Raw genomic sequence first — 16996 nt, 5'->3', positions numbered from 1 at the left:
TAATAAAGGTGCAGTACTTACTTAAGGGGCCAATCCTTAGGCTTTACAAAGACTAAATGAATTGGTTTTCTCACACAGGTCTTGTGATTTTGCTGGTGATAGACCACTAGCCATCTTCTGTCTTCATTTGGAGGTGGGGGAGGAGGGCACTGCGGTGATCATGTGGTAAAATCCACTTTAATTCTAGCTGTGAGAAAAAGAGCAGGGAAAATGTGGTAAACAATTGCTTCTAAAAAGCTCGGACTAAAAGCACTTGATGGATTTGTGTTGGTTTCCCGGTAGACTCATCTCTGTACTGCCCGCATAGCACAATTAATAGTTACTACTCAAGAAAGAACAAATAAAAAAAGAGAGAGAGCAGGCATAAAAACATGCTTTCATCTTCCTGAAGACAGTCCCCTTTGTCAGGTCTGTGGAGCCATACCTGTGAATCATCCTGGGAAAGCACAGTGTGGGTGACTAGAAGGAAGATCTTGTGGTTCATTTCTTACCCACTTCCTGGGTTGGCAAATGTCTAAGCTCATCTTTCTTACCTGCTGATGCCTTGTCAATATCCACTACCGTTCACCATGCATCTTCACAAACGAGGGCCTCTTTCTCACATCCTTACTCCAAATACATCAATGTATAGAGAGCCTGTTACTCTCCGGGCAGAAAAAAGTATAAAGCAAAGCAGAATCAAGTTGAGAGGGTAAGCCTGGGGCCATGGAAAAGCACATGGAGTAGGTATATAGAAATGTGAGTGTGAGCACAGACACACTCAAGCCATGTTTGTTTTGTGAGGGTATGAAATGAGTCACAGCCTTGCTCCAGACAGGCCAGCTGACCTTGGTTGCTTCACTCCTATGCTACTAGACAGAGTCCATGGATCAAGCTTTGCCCCTTGCAGTCTTAAAGCTTAGTCAGATTAGAAGAGAAACCTGACTTTGAGGATGAATGCTCTACCTGGGCATCTAATTCTCCTATAGATTTAACTTCGCAGGCAAGATTGAGGTGAAGGTCATGGATTATAGGGTCCGTTCCTGTGTTTGAGTCCAGCCGAAGCAGGAGTGATTGTGGGCGAGCTACATGCTGGGTTTCAGTTTCATCTCCTGTGAAACAGGGATAGGATTGTGTCAGTGCTGAGGTAGCACATGGAGTAAGGTGCCTGGCACAGACTAAGCTCTCAATAAATGACTGGTGTGTTTGCTGTTGTTATTGTTATTGTCACCGCAATCATTTTCCTTGATGCTGCCCTCTAGGGATTGACTGTGGCTACAGGAAACCTTCGCTGCGAAAGGGCTCTGTACTAGAAAGATGGAAACTATCTACTGAGTGAACAAAGTCATTAAAGAAAGCTTGGAATCAGTTCTGCCATCTTCCTTTATATTTGCGCTCATGGATCGTTTGGCCTCAAGTTTTGGATATTATCTTTTTTTGCTATATCTCTGGGATATTTTCCCTTTTCTCTGTTCCACCTATTATTGCCCTAAGACACGTTCTCATTGCCTCCTGCCCGACTGGTGTTCCTGCCTCCAGACTCCCCTAGAGCCCTGGTTCTCAAACTGCGGTTCCCCGAGCAACAGCATCACCGTCAAGCCTCATAGCTTGCTAGACAGGCAGCATCTCGAACACCTTCCAGACCTGCTGAACCCTGGGGCACATTCCCTACCGGGCTGCATGGCCTACATCCAATACATCCAATGCCACTTGCTGCCACCTACCCCCTTTGCTCTGCTCGGCCAGTGTGTGTTTGTTCTGCCTCTGGAATATTTCCTGGTTTTGATTGTTCTCACTACATCTTTTGTAAGAGGTGGTTAAGCAGATGAGCGTGCGCTGTGGAGAAGCACTGGGATAGAGTAGTGACCCAGTGGAAGTCACCATTCATAACCTTGACTATGGCAGTAGAGTCTGAAACGGTCTCGATACTTTTATGACTTGCCCTTGTGACCTTTCTGCATACTTGCTGAGTGCTTACTATACACCAGGCACTGCTTATAGTATACTCTAATGGATTAGGTAATTGGATTATCTCATTCTCTTGAAGTATTATTTATTGATATCTTTATCTTCCTCTTGTTTTAGGATGTCAGCTCTCTAAAGGTGGGGACCTTGTCTGTTGCCACTGTATCCCCAGACTGTGGAAGATTGCCTTACATAGGAGAGGCACTTGGGAAGTGGTTATTTAGGGAATGAATGGGTCCCAGAAGATTGTCATTTGGAAATAAATCTACATGCAAGGAAAGAAGAGTCTCTTTCCTCCCTATTCCAGATATGTTCCAGGAGAAATTACCCTTAAGTTGGTCTTTATCTTTAGTCTAAGAGGTGGAGCAGGCATTGGAATCTGATTTAGGATTTGCTCTAGTGGCCTTGGGTACAGATGCAGGTCCTGAAAATCTGGGAGAGAGGTTCTTGAGTGGCACCTTAATGAGAACAAGTCTTTCTGAAGCCTTAAGTTTGGCAATTGGCCTGGTTGGAAATACAGGGCCTTCCGAGTTTTATGTTCTTTGTGCGCACATTGTCGACGTGTGTATGTGAACCTTTTATTATTATGGACTCAGCCGGCAGTAACCATGGTGAGTAGACCTATCACACAGCATTTTTCTGAGTCAGTTTAAAATGCTGACAATTAAATATACCGTACTCTTTTAAGCGATCCATCAGTCTCCCTTGTTGTCATGGTGACTGGAGTATATTTAGAAATGTGACAAGTACACTGAGTTCAATTGCACTTTTGCCAAAACATAGTTTTGCAGCTAAAATTGAATTTCCTGATTGAAGATCCAAGTGCTGTTAAGGGGGCATGATCGTTTCTATACATTATTCTGGAAGCATAACTTACATCATTCTATTAAATCAGCAGTTGAAGTCTTATCAGGCTAGTAAGATATTGACACTAGAAGTGGTTATACTTAGAGCTGATGAAATAAAGTGAAATAAAGACGTCTTTTTTTTTCCCTTTAAAAGTGAAATTTGGGCCTCATCAATATAACTAGTTTAATGATTAGTACCTTTAAATATTTATAAAAATTTGGAGATAAGTGTGTATTTGTCTGTTCCTCCAGATTATATTTTTTATTTAAAGAAACTTATCAGGACTTCCCTGGTACTCCAGTGGTTAAGACTCCATGCGCTTCCACCACAGGGGGCATGGGTTCGATCCCTGGTCCGGGAACTAAGATCCTGCATGCTGTGCCATGCAGTCAAAAAAAAAACAAAAAAAAAAAAGAAAAAAAGAAAGAAACTTATCAAGGACCTCCTCTCTCCTGCTTATAATCCATACTTAGCAATATTAGGGCATCTTTTTTCAACTTTTGGTCTGACCGCAGATTGACAAGCGTCCTTATTTTTCCCCAACCTTATTCCTTTTGGGTTTCAAATGAAGTGGAGTAAAGAGATAAAATGAATATGACTTTTTGCTCAAACAAAGGAAAAGTCAATGTTTTGTCTAATCAGGAACTTGGTTTGAATCCTCACTCCCCTCTTGTCCTTTGTCCTGTCACCACAGTGCTGAGAATAATGCTGAGTATGAACTGCTTGCTCGTTTGACCACAGAAAGTTTAGGCAATTATGCAGTGCCTGGGTCAGTATTATAACCCTGATTCCATTCCTGGTCACAGGAAGATTCTTGTTCTTTTCTTTCTTTTTTTTTTTTAACAACAGAATGACATTTTTAAAATAAATAAATAAATAAATTTATATCTATCTATCTATCTATCTGTTTATTTACTGGCCTTGCTGCGGCTTTCAGGATCTCAGTTCCCCGACCAAGGATTGAATCCGGGCCATGGCAGTGAAAGCCTGGAATCCTAACCACTAGGCCACCAGGGAACTCCCCAGATTCTTGTTCTTGAAGTGAGAAACAAGTGCTCCTGGATAATTTTGCTTCTATGTTTCCATGGAGCTGAATGCTTTGGTAACTGGGGTTGAGTTTTAAGCCTCTGATAAGATATATGTTAAACTGTTTTTATTTCTTTCATGTTCATGGCAAACAGTCTGTTTTGGTAAGAGACATCCTAGTTATAATAACAGTTGGTACGATTTACTGAGTTTTTACTATAGGCCAGGTGCTGTGTATACTAAGCTTTTCAGTGGATCATTCCACTGGAGCGACACAGTAATCTTGAGTGGGTCCTAATGTCATGCTCATTTTTACATTAAAGAAACAAGTTTAGAGAGGTTTTGTATCTTGACCAAGAGCATCCCTTAAGTAGTAATGGAGTCTGGATTCTGGTCCACGTGCCGTATTAACCAGTGGGTGCCCCACGGAAGGCACCCAGTGAATGTCTGTTGACTAACCAAAGGACTACTCCATGGTGAAACCATACAGATGTTTCAGTGTTCCTAAATGCTCACTAACATTGCAGCTGCGTTAAGGTAAACAGGTAGCAGGATCTGAACGCAGAACCGAGGCCACTCTGTATCTTCCCTAAAGGTTTAGAACCAAAGAAGATTAGTATGAGGTGGGAAGGGAGCAGACATAAATCCCATCAAGTCCAGTGTTTTGGTCTCAGGACCTATTTACACTCTTAAAAATGAGTTTTTGTTTATGTGAGTGATAGCTAATGCTATTCATTATCTTAGAAATTAAACAAAAATAAAACCAATATTTTAATAAAAATATTTGTATGAGAATAAGTACATTTTCCAAAATAAAGAAATTAGTGAAAAAAGTGGCATCTGGATTCTTACCTCTGCGTTGTATTTTTTTGCAACATGTATTTTGATTAAAATTTATGAAGAAAATTCAGAAAGGATTTACAGAAGGGATTGGAAAAGGAAGTAAAAAAGAGGTAATTGTGGATTTTCTTCTTTGATAATACACCAAAATTTGACAAGTGGTAGCTTCTTATTTAGTTGCAATGTGAAGTCTGAACTCATATCAATAAATCTTTTTTTTTTTTTTTTTTTTTTTTGCGGTACGCGGGCCTCTCACTGTTGTGGCCTCTCCCGTTGCGGAGCACAGGCTCCGGACGCACAGGCCCAGCGGCCATGGCTCACGGGCCCAGCCGCTCCGCGGCATGTGGGATCCTCCCAGACCGGGGCACGAACCCGTGTCCCCTGCATCGGCAGGCGGACTCCCAACCACTGCGCCACCAGGGAAGCCCAATAAATCTTTTTCTTTTTATAATCCATTATATTAAAATCCACTGGTCTAATTTTTACTTTGAATTGATTTTCACCTATGGTTGTGTAACATCATTCACTGGTTAATTGGTTCGTGGAGTTATGCATATCTTCCAAATGTTGACATGTTTTATTCTTTAGCATTTAAAAAAACAATTATGTTCATTAATATCACCACTGATTTCATCAAAAAAGGGTATTTTAAGTATTAGGAAGATGTCAAGTGCATAATAGTAGATGCAAGATTTTAAAAATTCTAATTTTCACTTTAACATTTGAGTTTTATCAACGACAATAAATCCTGTTAGTTGTTTTTCTTGAAATGATAGGTTCTTTTGGTTTATTTTTGAGAAAATGTATGATATGACCAAGTCAGAATGACCACAGTTTGTCCGTCATTCTTTCAAATAAAAACGGTGTTTCATGCAAAGAGCTGTTAGTTCATCTCTCAATATAAACAATCACACATGTGTGTTTCTTGGAGGCAACCATTATAGTTTGGGATTCAGCAGAATCTGAATTCTGTCTCACACAGAATATTAAGAAGATGTATCAGTCTTACAAAGAAGATGTGAAAACCTCACAACTGAGATTTAATAAAATTAAGGATTTTCAATGCATTAAGGACAGTCTTAAGTGAAACAATCCCCCTGAAACCCCCCTTTACTGTGGGTGCTTGGTGAAAAGCACAATGACTATCAGTACATTTGGTGCCACTTCCTTGATCCATGTTAAAACTCCAGCCATTTTTACCCACTTATTGCTTTTGCACCATTGGTGTAAATGTCCACGCAGTGAAAAAGGTTCCTAACGTCTTAGTATTGTGAACTTACACTCCCCTGAAAAGGTCTAGAGGACCTACGAGTTTATGGACCACACACTGAGAGTCACTGATCTAATCCAGTCTTTTCATTTTATGACCGAGGGGAGCTGGAAAAGACCAACCCAAGACAGCCCCACCAGTTAGTTGTAGAACAGGGACAAGAACTCAGTTGTTAGTGCATTCCTCTTTCTTTTTTTCTTTTGATTTCCTGTTTCAGTTTCAGAAATTTCAAGGTAGATGTTCGTGACGTTCTTTTGTGAATATGGTAATGCCAAAGTATATAATTATTGAACATATTTAGGAAGATTTCTATAATCTTTTGCGTATTAAACCCTTTGCATATTTTCCCTACTCTGTACTCACCACTTCACCACTGCTCTCTCTTCTGCTTTTCAATATTTCAGTAGTTACCACTGCTGCCTCTTTAAACAGAGCATGCTTTGTCTTTGCCAAGTGGAGAGCAGGTGAGGGAGCAGTTGACTGCTTATTCATTTTCTGGTTTAGAATTCCAGCTTTGTGGGGAGAAAAGAATCAGTGAGTTTGGGCTGAAGCAACGACTTCCTTCTTCACCTAGATTAGTTAAAAGTCACAGGAAAGGAAATTGTACACACAACCATTATCTTTCATATCACGACAAATCATCTCACCAGCCAGCCACCCTCAACCTTCAATTCTCTATTAAAGCTCGTCTCTCTCTTTCCCCCTCTCTTCCTCTCTTCCTCTCTCCCTCTCTCCCTCTCTCTCCCTCTCTCTCCCTCTCTCTCACTTTCCTTCTCCCCTTTCCTGAAGGAGGGAGGCTGTCCAATAAAAATTACTCTTAATTTTGCTTTTGCTTATGTTAATGTTTTATGTGATGTCTTCTTCAATAAAAATTGGTCAGAGTTTGAAATTGTAATGAAGGATGCTGAGAGAGGCAGGAGAACCAGATCTAGGCATTGCATTTTCTCTTGAATACCTTCCTCCTGTCTTAGAGTAGTTTTGAGGGAGGTTGGGGGTTGAAAGCAGTTTCAGTGTATGAAAATGAGTATGTCTGGCAAGCCATAAAAGTAGGTTTGCAGACCCTCACGTGTATTGTTCTCTCATTTTCAAATAAGTTGGATGTTCTTTTGCAAGATGTCATTTTTTTCCTATTTCTCATCCAACATTGATTGCTTTCCCTTACCTGTGAACTTTGTGAGCTAAACTTTGTTTTCTAACTTTCTGATTCTTCCCCCATGTCTGTTTTCATTACCCCCAAATGTGATCAGATTTGGCCTTTGGTCAACCCTGTGAATCAACTCTTCCCTAAATCTAGGCCTTTGGTAACTTCCTTTTCTTTCCACAAAACTGATGTTTCCGGCCCTTAGTTACCTGCAAACCATTAAGTCTTTTTTTTCTTTCTTTTTTAGACTTCTAGTTATGTTTTTCCCCAGCCATTTATTAGGCTCAAAAATTGCCTAGCAATAGTTCTAACTCTTCACAATGTTTTCCGCTGTCTTGTCGGAACTTCTGGAGCTTGGTGCATCATAGGAGCTCCGTGGATGTGTTGAGTGGATGTTATTTTTACCTCTTCTTCAAAGGGCATTCTTCAGATTTTTATCTAGTGATCTGAGCTATTGTTTATATCTCAGTATTGGCCAGCTAAATCTCTGAAACACAGAGCTGCACTGGCCCGTCTTCTCATGTCGAATCCCTCCCACCAAATGTCATGCATGCCTTTCATGGCAGATGGCCACTTAGCCTCTACTTGAACACTTCTACTTCTTTGGGGGCAATTGGTTCTGCTGCTGGACAGCTTCATGTTTAATGTTCTCCTTTGCATTGCTCTGAAACTGGATTTTCTATCATTTCAACCCTAATAGTTCCAGCACTGTAGATTATTCAACATCCTCATCCACATCCTCAGATACCTCAGGATAGCTTTGATTCCCCAACCATCTTCTTTCCTCCTTCAGTCTTTTTCTTGCTACTTGTGTCCCAGGATGCTCATATTCTTTATGCCTTCCCTATTTCATACCACTTTCTAGAGTTCCATCTTGCCATCCAACTCTAAATGCCTCTTTCAAACCGACTTCTTTTCTTTGTTATTATACTGAGAACAGTATGAGTTTGGGGGCCTAAAAGCTGGGATATGAATTCTAGTACCATAACTTACTAGGTGTGTGAACTTGATCAGATTACTTACTCTTCTAAGCATTCCTTTACTCAGATGCAAGAGGGAAATATAATGACTTATAAGAATATTTTTAAGGATTAAAATATGTGAAGGGCTTAGCTCAGTTACAGAAACATAGCATGTAATAGATATTACTTTTGACTTGATCAATTCTTTAAAAAATCTTCATTTTTTTATTGAAGTAGAGTTGATTTACAATATCATGTTAGTTTCAGGTGTATAGCACAGTGATTCAGTTTTATATATATATAGTTTTATATATTTATATATATGTGTGTGTACACACACACACACACACACACACACACACACACACACCCCCCGTTCTGTCTTTGATTTTTTTTTCCCCCACATATGACCTGGTTTTTAGTGTTCATTATTTCAAGAATCTCTCCTTCCTCTTTCTTTTTCCATTGTTCCTTGTTTGGATTTTATTTATACCTATACTTTTAAAAGACATTTCTATTATCTCTAGATTATTTTCCCCCTCTATTTTTAAATTTTTTATCATTTAGCATGGTTTTCTTGAAAAGTACTGTTTTCCTCTACATGAATTTTCTCAACTCCTGCCTACATTTCTGTTCATATGTCTAGCCTTTATTATTCTTCCTGTGAAGAACATTTCTTCACCCCTCTACTGGGTTAATGATGGCTGGGCCACTGCAGGTTAACTTAACTTTTCACTGAACCACTCACTTAGTAGCTTTTAGAATCATTTAGTTGAACAATATGCTTTTCAAATTAACTGTTCAGTTAATTTCAATTCAACTGACATTTACTAAGCACTTGTTATATGACATGTATTGATCTAAATGCTATAGAAATTACATAGAACACTTTTATCATTTGTTCATGTAGTCATTCAGTAAACATTTTCTTGAGTACGTGCTAAGGACCAGATTCTGGATTTGGGGTTTGGTTTCAAGAAGTTGAATTGGACAAGGTTTCTCCTTCAAGACATAGAATCAAGGAAAAGTTATAAAACAGTGTGAAAATTTTAGTGATCTAGATATGAAACTAGGCATTATGGTCATCTTTGGAGAGATTGCTTCAGCAAACCCCTTTGGGTCAGGAAAAGCTTCATAGTAGGAGATACGCTTAAAGGCTGAGTAGGGGCTTAGAGTCCACTGGAAAGATAAGACCCATATACTAGGAGTTAGTTATGTTTGGTTATAAAGCCAACTTCTAAATTCTATGTGTTATCATTGACTTCCCCACCCCTGCTGCCCAGAATTGCATACGTGCAACATTTGCCTTTTTTCTGGTTAGTTTTGGGGCCTTAGAACCAGTGTTTGGGACCTAATTACTGCATGAATGCGTATTTCTGTATTCCGAAGTAGGAATAATAACATAAATACATAAAAATAATCTCATGATGGTAGGACACATTACAAAGTCTTTCCCCATCCAACATCTCATCTCACCTGTTCTTATAGAACAGGTTAGTGCCTGTGGGTTTCCTTAGTGAGTATCTTAAGCATTATTACAGATAGATATTAGCACAAGAATTAGCACTGAATAATTATGTATGGAGGATTTACAAATAATTTTTTCTCTCTTTATTTCAAAGTGATCATACTGTATTGTCTGATTTTATTTAGATCACAGACCAGCTCTGCCCATAACCAGGTATCTAAGAAAGAGTCCCTTTTCTACTCTGTGCCTCACATTTGTCACTTGTCAAATAGGAATATTGCTACTATTACTAACAATAGTATCAATTTCACCTCATTGGCTTGAGGTGAACAATAAAATCATTAACCCATGTGAAAACACAGTATATATAACTGATCACAGTTGAAAATACAAAATGTATCTTTTGAGTGACCAGATTGTTGGCTACTTTGTCAAGGTCACTTCAGCTTAATTAAATAATTTTCACTGTTTCTTAAACTTTCTGAGGTAGCTTTGTCTTACTTTCTTCTGTTTACCTAATAGTGACTGCTGGCAAGTGTAATATGTTCGGTAAACACTTGTTGATTGAATTTTTTAAAGTACCGATCTTCTGAAGTCCAGTGCTGGAAATTTGTGAGCTACTTATATTTCTGCTTAGCATTCCTAAAGCCTCTGATTTAATTTCTAGATTATAAGTTCCACTGATAGAACCCTTATAAAAATCACATGAAGAAGATGAGCATTACCTTTAGGCCATGCAGTTTACTTTTTTTTTTTTTTTTTTTGTGGTACACGGGCCTCTCACTGTTGTGGCCTCTCCCATTGCAGAGCACAGGCTCCGGACGCACAGGCCCAGCGGCCATGGCTCACGGGCCCAGCCGCTCCGCGGCATATGGGATCCTCCCAGACCGGGGCACGAACCCGTATCCCCTGCATCAGCAGGCGGATTCTCAACCACTGCGCCACCAGGGAGGCCCCATGCAGTTTACTTTTTAAAAATCTGATTAATTTCAACACAATCAGCCAGGATGTCAGAAGATCTCAGTGCCTTTGATAGATGCTGACAGGTGAGGAAATTAAAATCAGGGAGGGAAGCAATTAAATACTGGCAAACATTACTTTAATGAGACAACCAAATTGTTTATAAGCCATGGAGTACGTTGTATTCTTGATAAACGTCTTAGGGTATCAGGTGAGCGTGCATTTAAAAATGTTCTTCAGGGGCTTCCCTGGTGGTGCAGTGGTTGAGAGTCCGCCTGCCGATGCAGGGGACATGGGTTCGTGCCCCGGTCCGGGAAGATCCCACATGCTGCGGAGCGGCTGGGCCCGTGAGCCATGGCCGCTGAGCCTGCGCTTCTGGAGCCTGTGCTCCGCAATGGGAGAGGCCACAGCAGTGAGAGGCCCGCGTACCGCAAAAAATAAAAAAATAAAAAATAAAAACGTTCTTCGTACGGGGTTTGATGATGGGAATGAAGGACATTCCATGTCTGTCATCTAAAGCCTTTGGCCTAATCTCACATTTCAATTGCTTTTGGGGTCAGACTTCCTAATAATCATGTTTAAGATTATGACATTGTTTAATTTATAAATAATCCTCTCACCACCACCTTTATCAATCCATAAAACTTACCAAAATGCACAAAGTCTAGACAAAATAATTCTTGGCCTTTTCACAGTGGTTTAGGGATAACCATGGTCAAGACCCATGGAAAGAGAAGTAGAAAAATGTATATTTAATATAACTTCTGATTTAAAAGACTTGGGAATTGTAGAGCTAAAACCAGAACTCAGGTCCTCATTCCCCATTCTAGTGTTCTTTTCAAGATAACCCCCCTTGTTCAGAAAGAAAACCTGGGACCACAAGACTGAAAACTTACTTGTTTATTGGCTTAGAGGAAGTTTTTACAAGGCTCTGTCAACTGCTTATTTGTACTGTAGCACTTGTAAAATATCAAGGGGCATCTATACATTGACCTTAGTGATTCTCATGCCATTTGGTTGGAATTTTTGTTCATAATGTCAGGATCATCATCTAGAGTTATGTTGCCTAAAAAATGTTCTGGGGTGCAGTGGTCAATCCAGAGGTTACCATGGTTTGTGAAAAACCTGTCAAAACAGGTCTCTCTGCTCTCTTCATTTCTCATGTCTTCCCATTCCTCTCTTCTTTTTTCCTTATTCCCCATCATTTTCCTTTCCTCTCTCTCTCTCTCTCTCTCTCTCTTTTCCTTTGGCTCCATTGTTATCTCCTATTTTCCCCCAAATACAGTAGAAATGATGAATTATTCTATACTAGTCCCAGCTAGGTTTGGTGAGTCTTGCTTTTGCACTGATTCTAATTAATAAGTTGAAATTTTGTAAGTTAGAGGTTGATCATACTGATTTCTTTATTTTTGGTTGAAATTGCTTCTGGAGATGAGAACAGTTTTCTTGGGAGAGGATGGGTGATTTGATAGAGGATACAGACCTGCCAGGTTCTGGGCCAGCAGTCATAAAATCTAGAGGCAGCCAAGGATAACTGAGTTTATTACCAAGACGCTAGAGTGGGATTTGTCACTTGTCCCAGATGTCTTTATGGGCCTAGTGTAGAACTCCACTGCACTGGGAAATACTCGAGTTACTGAGGACACGTGCCACTCAAACTGTGTGAGAAGAGGACGGTGAACTTCTTAGCTAGAAGGTTTCAGCTTTTCTGCGGTGTGAGATGAAACTTAGTGATGGAGACCCCTTTACGAAAATTCAGTGGTACAGCCTTCTGTTGTTTCTGTGGCTTGTGTTTCAATAGCTTGCCCAAGGATGTCACATCTCTGAAACTTCACTGGGGAGAGCTGAGAAAGTGTTCATGGTAACCCTGCATCGAACACTCTTTTGCCTCAGCTTAGTAATGTGTCACCTTCTGGTTAGACCACAGATGTGAAGTCTCTCTCCTTTCACTTGCCAGTGAAGCAGGACTGAATACTAAATGTGCTTTGGTGCCTTGACAATGGATTTTTATTGGGTATATACTCATTTTACCTTTCCCTCCAAATAGAGCGCCCCCAAATGGGAGGATGCATCGTGTAGTAGAAGAGTCCTTTACTTGTTTGGGGATCAAGATACAAGGTTAAACTTTTATCTGTTCCGTGTTAACCACGTGATTTTTGAAGTTTGGTTTCCTGATTGGTGGAATTGGGATAGTAAGGTTTCATTGGGGATATGTCGAGGATGATTTGAGAAAGCATGGTCATGAAATACTTTTCAAACTATAAAGCATAATGTTAAAGATGATTAATGTCTTGATATTGGTGGCATATGATAAGAGTTTCTTGCAGAGTATCCTATCAACCATGCTCTATTCATATCATCTGATTTGAGCCCTGTAAAAAAATGGGATATATTCATAAAACTTCTCAGAGGTCTTTACTTCTCAGTAAATCTATCCTTATGTTAAAACAAATCCCCTTGTTCTTGAACTCCTGTTGGAAGCTCCATCTCTCTGAACCTAAAGCATGATACAGGCACAAACTTTAGAATGATCTGTGATAAACCTGCAGGCCATTCACCTAAAGCAGTTTTTTTGCTTTTTGGGGTTGAGGGGGATACATGATTCTTAACCTTTGAGGTTTTGCCATTTGGAAGAAAAGTTCTTTGTGCTGCTGTTAGGTGAGGCCATGTTAAGATTGATATAGATAAATATTGTGGTATTTTAAAACTAGGGTCACAAATCAAGGAAATACCCAACCCAGAGATATCATCTAGCCTTGCATGCTTAGAGCAACATTCTTTGATCATATAAGTGTGGGCTCATAGGAAGAAATGTTACTATTTTGTATACCACCGCTGTCCATGCCTATGAATATGAAATAATGGAGGAGAATCTTCCACAAAAAGTTTAACTCATCTTTGGCTATGAAGTAGGTATTATATGCCACATTTACGTGTAAGGAAATTGACATTTGGGGCTTAAGTAACTTGCCTAAGACCATTGGTAAGAGGAAGACAGGGCTGACTGGCTCTAAATCCCATGTGTTTTTGCTACTTCTTCACATCAGTCAAATAGCTGGTTTTATTTCATTATTCCCTCTTCCACTAAGTCTTGTGGATCTAGTCAGTGAGTTGTCTGTCCTTGTGTTTTCCCACCTAATATCCTAGGTATAAAGGAAAGACCACTGGACGAACAGGCAGAGCTCAGAGGGTCCAAACTCTCACTCTGCCATGTACTGTACTATGTAGTCTTGGACAAGTCACCTACTTTTTCTGAACTTCAGTTTTCACATCTGTAAAATCAAGACAATAATACCCATTTCCCATGATATTTGTGAAGTTAATCAAGAGAGAGATGTTAGTTCCCTTCTCAACGTCCTTTTCACTCTGTGAGCTTCTGTCTCCTCACCTAAGAAGTGGGTAGAATAATCTCTTCCTGCTTCTTCACCAGGTTGTCATGGGGTGAAATGAGATAATGAATGTGGAAGTGTTTTGCAAACAAGAAACTGCTGTATAGATAGAAGAGTTTATGACTGTTAATGAATAAATAGAGCTTGGAACCTAAGAGTAACCTTTACCTGTTTCATTTACAGACACTAGCATTGCAGTTTGCTGAACCTTGTGTCCACTGATCATTCCAAGAGCTAGCTGTCCAAGGTAAGAGAGGCTTGGCATCATCATGTTTATGAAATGCTGATAGTCATCTTAGCCAGTAAAGTTTAAGGTAGGTGTCACTCCCAACAGAAGAAATAGTAAGGTATTTCATGAGCATCAAAACCTGAAAAATGGCCAGGAGTGAACTTTGCCCCTTTTATGTCTTCTTGATTTGATTTCTCTTTCAATTCCTAGCTTTTTAAGGTTCATATCAAAAGCACAAAAGTCTGGGCAACATGGAAGTATTTAAGTGTCCATAGTATGCCATGTCCTAGGATGGCCTTTTTTCAAAAAAAATTAATTACTTACTATTGGAGTATAGTTGCTTTACAATGTTGTGTTAGTTTCAGCTGTGCAGCAAGGTGAATCAAGCTATACATATACATATATCCTCTCTTTTTTGGATTTCCTTCCCATTTAGGTCACCTCAGAGCATTGGGTAGAGTTCCCTGTGCTATACAGTAGGTTCTCATTAGTTATCTATGTTATACGTAGAGTCAATAGTGTATATATGTCAATCCCAGTCTTCCAATTGGGATTGGGATTGACATATATACACTATTGATACTATGTATAATAGTATCATAGTCTCCTCTGCCGCTGCCTTCCCCCTTGGTATCCATATGTTTGTTCTCTACCTAGGATGTTCTTATCTAGTGCCTTCTTGTATCCCCAGTGAGTATATAGCAGGAGGGCTTTCTCTCCAGTTTCCTGGCTGTCAATTGAGTGCATTTTTCACTACACTATGCTACCAGTGTTACCTGGCTCTGAAGGGGCCAAACTTTACTCGTTGGGTCTGTCACTGCCTCTTAACTGCCCAAAACACATCTCAAAAGGACATAATCTAAGGCTACAACAAAAAAAAAATCTTAAGAATACAGGACATGAGTTAGAGTCTTTTGAAACCCAGGGCCTGTAGTGTCTGCATTCCACTCTCCTGGGGAACCATTGTGAAGGAGTTGGGACTTTGGCAGAAAAATTCATTCTTCTTGAGTTTGTCAAGAAAACAGTGACCAGCTTAACAAAGACCTGGAATAGCCAAGGCAATCTTGAGAAAGAAAAACGGAGCTGGAGGAATCAGGCTCCCTGACTTCAGACTATACTACAAAGGTATAGTAATCAAGACAGTATGGTACTGGCACAAAAACAAATATAGATCAGTGGAACAGGGTAGAAAGCCCAAAGATAAACCCACGCACATATGGTCACCTTATTTTTGATAAAAGAGACAAGAATATACAGTGGAGAAAAGACAGCCTCTTCAATAAGTGGTGCTGGGAAAACTGGACAGCTACATGTAAAATAATGAAATTAGAACACTCCCTAACACCATACACAAAAATAAACTCCAAATGGATTAAAGACCTAAATGTAAGGCCAGACACTATAAAACTCTTAGAGGAAAACATAGGCAGAACACTCTATTACATACATCAGAGCAAGATCCTTTTTGACCAACCTGCTAGAGAAATGGAAATAAAAACAAAAATAAACAAATGGGACCTGATGAAACTTAAAAGCTTTTGTACAGCAAAGGAAACCATAAAAAAGCAAAAAGACAACTCTCAGAATGGGAGAAAATATTTGCAAATGAAACAACTGACAAAGGATTAATCTCCAAAATTTACAAGCAGCTCATGCAGCTCAATATCAGAAAAACAAACAACCCAATCCAAAAATGGGCAGAAGATCTAAAAAGACATTTCTCCACAGAAGATATACAGACTGCCAACAAACACATGAAAGGATGCTCAACATCACTAATTATTAGAGAAATCAAAACTACAATGAGGTATCACCTCACACCAGTCAGAATGGCCATCTGCAAAAAATCTACAAGCAATAAATGCTGGAGAGGGTGTGAAGAAAAGGGAACCCTCTTGCACTGTTGGTGGGAATGTAAATTGATACAGCCACTATGGAGAACAGTATGGAGGTTCCTCAAAAAACTAAAAATAGAACTACCGTACAACCCAGCAATCCCACCACTGGGCATATACCCTGAGAAAACCATAATTCAAAAAGAGTCATGTACCACAGTGTTTATTGCAGCTCTATTTACAATACTCAGGACATGGAAGCAACCTAAGTGTCCATCGGCAGATGAATGGATAAAGTAGATGTGGCACATATGTACAATGGAATATTACTCAGCCATAAAAAGAAACGAAATTGAGTTATTTGTAGTGAGGTGGATGGACCTAGAGTCTGTCATACAGAGTGAAGTAAGTCAGAAAGAGAAAAACAAATACTGTATGCTAACACATACATATGGAATAAAAAAAAAAAAGGTTCTGAAGAACCTAGGTGCAGGACAGGAATAAAGACACAGATGTAGAGAATGGACTTAAGGACACGGGGAGGGGGAAGGGTAAGCTGGGACAAAGTGAGAGAGTGGCATGGACACATATACAGTACCAAATGTAAAATAGATAGCTAGTGGGAAGCAGCCGCATAGCACAGGGAGATCAGCTCGGTGCTTTGTGACCACCTAGAGGGGTGGGATAGGGTGGATGGGAGGGAGATGCAAGAGGGAGGAGATATGGGGATACATGTATATGTATAGCTGATTCATTTTGTTATAAAGCAGAATCTAACACACCATTGTAAATCAATTATACTCCAATAAATGTTTAAAAAAAAAGAAAAAGAAAATGAAGACCAGTTTAAAAAAAAATAAGGAAGCATAAAATTTGTTTTATGTATTTAAGGAAGCATAAAAAGTTTTTAAATTTGCAAAATGTGAGTTTTCCTCTGCAGATAACTAGCTGATATCTGTACTTCCCAGCTAGCTCCTCTATGCTCTCTGTAATCTTCTAGAAGTCTTAGCCAAAAAGAGGTGAAGTAGTCACTATGGTGATCCTAACTGCAGGCCCTATAGAATAGCAACTTTGTGGAAGATT

General features: G+C 39.6%; 1 protein-coding gene across 7 annotated transcripts in view; it reads left to right on the top strand.

The window, feature by feature from the left end:
• Positions 1–16996, top strand: part of LPP (LIM domain containing preferred translocation partner in lipoma) — a 709708-nt gene that overhangs the window by 170742 nt on the left and 521970 nt on the right. For all 7 annotated transcript variants that reach the window (XM_082624540.1, XM_082624542.1, XM_082624541.1 and 4 more), the window contains one exon: positions 14033–14096. The gene's annotated coding sequence lies outside the window, so the exon portion shown is untranslated. The remainder of the gene's footprint in view (positions 1–14032; positions 14097–16996) is intronic.

This window comes from Mesoplodon mirus (genome assembly GCF_964341445.2).
Source record: "Mesoplodon mirus genome assembly, chromosome: 6".
NCBI lineage: Eukaryota > Metazoa > Chordata > Mammalia > Artiodactyla > Ziphiidae > Mesoplodon > Mesoplodon mirus.
The sequence above is the reverse complement of the archived record's forward strand: the minus strand, read 5'-3'. Positions and strand labels throughout refer to the sequence as shown.